At 47.4% G+C, this 6,254-nt stretch overlaps 1 protein-coding gene across 3 annotated transcripts in view; it reads left to right on the forward strand.

Annotated features, from left to right (window-relative positions):
* The window catches only part of Cad88C (cadherin 88C), a gene marked incomplete at its 3' end in the record, with an annotated part of 290,730 nt that overhangs the window by 33,859 nt on the left and 250,617 nt on the right, over positions 1 to 6,254 (forward strand). For all 3 annotated transcript variants that reach the window (XM_070135250.1, XM_070135251.1, XM_070135252.1), the window contains 1 exon segment: positions 3,379 to 3,417.

Genomic DNA, 6,254 nt, shown 5'->3' on the forward strand with positions numbered 1-6,254 from the left:
CCCCCTTCCTGTCCATCTTTTTTCTCTCTTCCTTTCTTGCTGCCGGTCTTACTCTCCGTTTCTTGCCTTTCACTCTTCCTTTTCTCTTTCTCTCCGTCTTCATCTATCTCTCCACTTCCCCCCCTCCTATTCTCCCTCTCTTTCTCTCCTTCTCTGTCTCTCCCTCTCTGTCTCTCTTTTTCTTCCGTCTGGCGTTCCCTTCCTCGTTCTCCATCGGCGGATACACACGCAAGCATTTTATTCTGCGACTAATAAATTCCTCAGCGGGATTCTGTTATCGCTGTCTCATCGGGCAATAATTTCCCAGGGAGGAATTATGGCCGGGTTGCATGTGCAGGCAGAGTGCAGGTCGCCTTGCTAAATATTCTTGGCCATAGTGCTTTCTTTGTTGGCGTGGGTGCTGGGCGTTGTCCTTGTTTTTGTTTGTTTGTTTTGGCTGTGTTTTGTTGTCTGGGAGGATTTGGGTTGTTTGTTTGACTGTTTTTTGTAGTAGGATTGTTTGCTTTCCTTTTCTTTTTTAGTATGTTTCTTGGTGAGTTTTTGTATTTGTGTCCGTTTTTTGCACAATTAGCACGACAACGACGACGACAAAAGTGCCAGCAATTTAAACAATCAGTCGATTACTGTTCACCCAGTCGCAATTTACTGGGCACGAAATACTATTGCCCCCCCCCAACCCCTTCATCCCACCTCTTCAAAGAAAAAAGAAACACTATTTCAAGGACGAAAATGCTCCAAAAAAGGCGTTTTCCTAGCAGCGTCGCGGAACCTCGAAGGAGCGAGTATGTGAAGTCAAGGGAACACTTTCACGTTGACTATCATCCTAAGACATCTCTGGAGACGACGCTAATGGTCCGCGATTTGTCTGCTTCCTTTCTTCTTCTCTGTCTTATTTCTTTTTCGTCTTCTTCTGCGGCTACTTCATCATTCTCTTCTTCTTCTGAATCTTCCTTTTCTCCTTCTCCTTCTTCTTTTTCTCGTCTTCGTCCTTGTCTTGTCCCAGGGTGTGCTGTAGGACGGGCGGGGAGTCCTAATGGGAGGTGGGGCAAGGATGAGAGGGAAAGGAGGGAAGGGACGGGAGGGAAGGATTGGGAAGGGGGCGGGAGGGAGGGGGACCAAGGGGCAGGAGGTAGGGAATGGGCGTTGGACCGACCAGTGACCCCTCCCCCTTGACCCCCTACCCCTCCACTCCCCCCTGACCCCACCCCCCATGTTCCTCTCGGAGACGGGCGTGCAGATATTTACGGACTTGTTTTGTTTATTAAGAGGGACGTTTAGGACCCCCGTCCCTTGGGGGGTTCCCCGTCACGACCTGGGCGGCCTCGCGGGGGCGGGGGACGCAGGGGGCGGGGGGTGATTGGGCTGTGTTAGCGGGAGGGCGAGAGATGAAAAAATGGGTTGGTGGCGAGGGGAGGGCGGGGTGGGGTGGGGGCGGGTGGCTCAGGCCTATGTTTGTATCGTTCTGATTCTGGTTCTGTTTGTCTTTCTCTTTCTCTGATTCCCCTTGGTTCTCTCTTCCTTTCTCACTCTATCTATCTATCTATTCCCTTTTATTTTCTTTATCCTCTACCTTTTTGCTCTCACGGGCACCCATTGACGACACAGTGTAGAATAAAAGAACTGAAGAGGCGGCCTTTGGGGTCAAGGGGGGAGAGGGCGGGTAGGGGGGGTTAATGAAGGATCGCTGTGTGGTCATTGTTTGAAGGTATAATTAGTCCTGGTTAACATAATCGCCTCGTTTGACCTGGCCTCGCTCGCGCTCTCTCTTTCTCTTTCTTCAGTTTTTTCTGTCTTTTGTCTGTTGTCTGTCTTCTCTTTCCTTTATTTTACACTTTCTCCTCCCCTCTCCCCTTCTCCTCTCTCCTCTGTTCCCCGTCCCTCTCCTTATCATTTTCTTTTTTCTCTCTCTCTCTTTCTCATTTAGTGACACCTAATTCGAGGGAGATAGATAGCGTTTCACTCATATTTCTCTTCTCCCATCTTCTATCCTCTTGTTTCTCCCCTTCTTGTATTTCCCCCATCCCTTCCCCCTCTCTCTTCTCCTTCACCCTCTCTCTTCTCCTTCACCTTCCCCTTCCCTACCTCCATCCCAATCCTCTTCCATCCCAGTTATTCTTTCCCGTTCCATTCCATTTCAGTCTCGTGTCCTCTCTTCTCTTCTCTCCGTCTATCTCCCTCGTTATCTGCTTTCTCTTAATCCCGAGTCGTTGTGCAGGGGATTATTATGGCCGCGTGTCCAGTACGCCGCCGTCACGCAGCCACGGTCACTCATCACACGTCACATAGCGCGGTTTTCTTTCTTTTTTCTTTGTCTTTTCTCTTTTGGACAAAATCGGGATTGAAGGTAGTATATTTCACGTCTTGAATATTGTTTTTGTTCTCTTCTCTTTCTTACTTATTATGGAAAGGTTGGGACAAATGGGTTATATTTTCGGCTTTCAGGTTTCGACGGATGGGCTTGTGTGGAGGGAACCGTATGTCCCAGTTCTGTGGATAGGCGTGTGCTTGTGCGGGTGTGTATTTGCGGGCGCATGCGTGTGAGTATCTGCGTCCGTGTATGTACATCTGTGTCTGTATTAGCGTGAGTATGTCTGTTTATCTGCAGCTGTGTTAACGTGAATAAGAGTGTGCGTATTCTATGCAACTGGATCTGTGTCAGTGTGAAGGTGTGTGTGTGTGTGTGTGTACCCGAATCATACTGCGTGAGACCTAACCCTGTGTCCGGCGGCAGTGACTTTCGAGAGGGGGGGGGGGTTGTATAGCGTGCCAGTGTGCTTTGGTCACGCTCGCCACCCGCGTGTGATCGATCGCGCTGCTGACCCCGAAATTCGCGTCCTTTATGAATATTGATTGGGTGGGAGTAGGAGCACGGCGGGGAGAGGGAGGTGGTCACGTGAGAGAGGGAGGAGGGGAGGAGGAGAGGAGGTAGATGGAGGGAATGAGAGGCATAGGGGAAGGGGAAAGAAAGAGTGAGAGGAAGGGGAGTAGGGGTAGGACGAGGGGGAATGAGTGAGAGTGAAGGGAGAGAAAGGAGAGTGGAAGAAGAGAGAAGAACGTGGGGGGAAATAACGAGCAGATAGAAAACGAAGAGAGAGAGACAACACAACTGGTTGGAGAACATTCGTGCCGCGCACTTAATTGATTGCAAAGTTATGCGAAGATTAATTAGGCTGCACAATGTATTGCCTTGGAAGAACGTGGATATTAGGACTTAATTGCTGCTCGTGAGGATGCATTTCCTTTGCATTTCATTTGTCATCTTTATCATCATTATTACGAATAATATTTCGTTGTAAACGTTACAGGTATTAGCGCTGTCTTCATTCTTGTTGGTTTTATTATTTTTGTTGGTAATGTTTTCGTTATTTTTGTTGTCAGGATCACGCGAGGACCCGGCAGAGCGACGGGGTACTGAAGGTGAGTGTACACCGTCTGGGCGAAGCGAGCGCAGACACCCTCCCTTGCCCACCCCCTTCGGTGACCCCCTGCTGTTCCTTCACCCTCCCCCACCCTCCCCCACCCTAGGCTTTCCTCCTTTTCCATCTCCCTACTCGCTCCTTCTCTCTGTCACTCGTAGAAGTCGCTCTTCCTCTCCCTTCCTTATCTCCCCCCTTCCTTCTCCGATATATTCTATTCTTTCACTGCGCTTCTTCTCCAGCCCTTCCAGCTCCTCCATTCACGCGTATACTAAGTACTTCATTCTCCTATCTCCCCTCCCCTTTCTCCTTTTCCCTCCTCCTTTATCCTTCCTCCTCCCTCCTCCTTCTCCTTCCCCTTCCTCCCTTCTCCCTCTTCCTCCCTCTTCACCTTTCTCTAATCCCACCCCCTCTTCCCCATATCCCCTCCCACCCCTTGTTTATCCACGCCTGTCATCATGTTGTTGGGACAGTTAGGGGTGGTGTGGGGGGTGGGGGGTACAGCGCGGTTCTTTACATTAATTAATTTTATGTCCCTTTTGCCTTTCTTTCCCCGCCTCTATTTTCGCTTTTGGATTCGTTGGTCTGTGTTCCTTGATTTCCTTTATTTGGACTTTGGCCATTGCTGTCTTTTTTTTCTTCTGTTTACATACTCCTTTTACTTTAAGAGCATTGCAGTGTTTCATTGGGTTTGTTAAGGTTAAGGATGTGGTTAATGCCATCATTAATTTTCCAGCTGTGATAATTTTATGGTTATATTCTTAGTTTGTAACATTTATTTTTTCCCGTCCTCGTTATCATTATTGTAATTATCATATGAAAGATTACTTCCCTCTAATAACACCAATCAGAATGGCAGTAATAAGGATAATAACAAAGGTAATAATGGTATTAATCTTTTACCGCTATTTCCTTCGTGTTCTGGTATTGAAGGACATTTGACAGACAGGTTTGCGTGTCATTTTAATTCACTTATGAGCCTCCTTTTTCTAGTTTTATTGGCGTGACTTCATATGTCTTTTTCTTTTTTGGTCGTATCCTATTATTGTGTATTTCTTTTCTCTCCCTGTATTCTTTGAATCCATTCTTCTTTATTGAGGTATATGCTTCTTTTAATTTCTTAAGTCGAAGTCTTTGCTATCGGAGTTTAATGTTTTCTCTTATCGCTTGTAGTTATCGGTTTCAAGTATCGAATTATAGCTCCGAGTCCGGTTACGTGTGGCGTATAGGGAAATTTATTCTCGTTGGGGAAGATGGCGGCTATGTTGTTTTTTTGTCTCGGAAAAAAAACGGTTTCTCGTGAGTCGTAAATATTTTTTGGCGGGAGATCTCGGATTGTCGTGTTGTTTTTATCGGTTGTTTCTATGCTGCTGTTTTTTTGGTGGATGTATTTTTGTTGTGTGTATTCTATTCTTTTGAGTTCTTTTGTATTGATTATGGTAACAATGAGGATAGAACCTTTTCCTGCATTCGAAATAGTTCTGATTTTGGTTTCCATTTGAAAAATAATCTCCGCTCATTTAAATTTTAACGTGTTTTTTTTCTCAATTTTAGCAGATAGAAAGTCTATTCATTTACTTATTATCGCGCTACTGATTTCCCCAGTCATTTTCTTTGTCGATTTCGCGTTACACAAATTAGCAGACATTTTCGTTTTGAAAAGTCAACCCAAGTCTTACAAACTCTCCTATTTTAACAAAGAAGTAGATTTAATGACGTCCATTTGTCACGATAAATCTCTTGGGAACAGTGATTTTTAACCCGGTCGTTGTTTTCTAATAAAAAACCTGGGCTGTTTCTGAAAACAAAGAAAAAGAAAATATGAATAGCGTGTTTCTTTTGTTTTCCTTTTGATATTCTCGTTTTCCCTTTGGTTATTGGAGCGTTGAAGGGGGTGGTGTGGTGGGGTGGGAGGGGGAGGGTGTGAAGGAGAGAATAGAAGTAAAAGAAAGTCTCTGGAGAACAAGGGAGTGACGTTACAATGGATTTTTTTTTCTTCTTTTCATCGTATTTTCTTGTACTTGTTCTGCTGCTTCTGTTATTATTAGCTTGCATCATTTTTTATCTTTTCTTTTTCTTCTTCTTTCTCATTTTCAGTCTCATTTTCCTCCTCCTTCTTCTTTTACTCCTCCTCCTTCTCTTCTCCTCCTCCTCCTCCTACCCCTCCTCCTCTTCCCCATCTCCCTCCTCCTCCCCCTCCCCCTACTCCCGCTCCTCCTCCCCCTCCCCCTCCTCCTGCTCCTCCTCCCCCTCCTCCTCCCGCTCCTCCTCCTCCTCCCCCTCCCCCTCCTCTTCCTCCTCCTCCTCCTCCTCCTCCTCCTCCTCCTCCTCCTCCTCCTCCTCCTCTTCCTCTTCCTCTTCCTCTTCCTCCTCCTCCTCCTCCTCCTCCTCCTCCTCTCCCTGCCATGCACCCCTTTCACTCCTCGTCCACGGGTTGTGTGCGCGTATCCGCCCGACTTTATTGATTTAGCATGGCCACTTAAGTCCCGGTTTTAAACCCACTTCATGTCTCCCACTCCCTGTCCACTTCCCCCAACCCCCTCCGCTCTTTCCCCAGCCCTCTCCCCACTTTTCCCTACACCCCTCTGTCTTTCCTTACCCTCCCCTCCACCTACACATTCCCCACTTACCCCATCCCCTCTTCTGCTCCTCTCTTCCCTTCACCCTCTCCCCTGGCTTCTTCCCCTTCCCCTCTCCCCTTCCCCTGGTCTCTTCCCCACCCCCCTCCGCGACAATTCTCTCACGTTGTGAAACAGACCTCGTTTCGCTCATCAAGCGTGTGGGGTGAGGGTGGGGAAGGGGTGGTGGGGGTGGGGGGAAGGGAAAGAGGAGGGAAGA

The sequence above is a fragment of the Penaeus vannamei genome, chromosome 20, assembly GCF_042767895.1.
Source record: "Penaeus vannamei isolate JL-2024 chromosome 20, ASM4276789v1, whole genome shotgun sequence".
NCBI classification, from domain to species: Eukaryota; Metazoa; Arthropoda; class Malacostraca; order Decapoda; family Penaeidae; genus Penaeus; species Penaeus vannamei.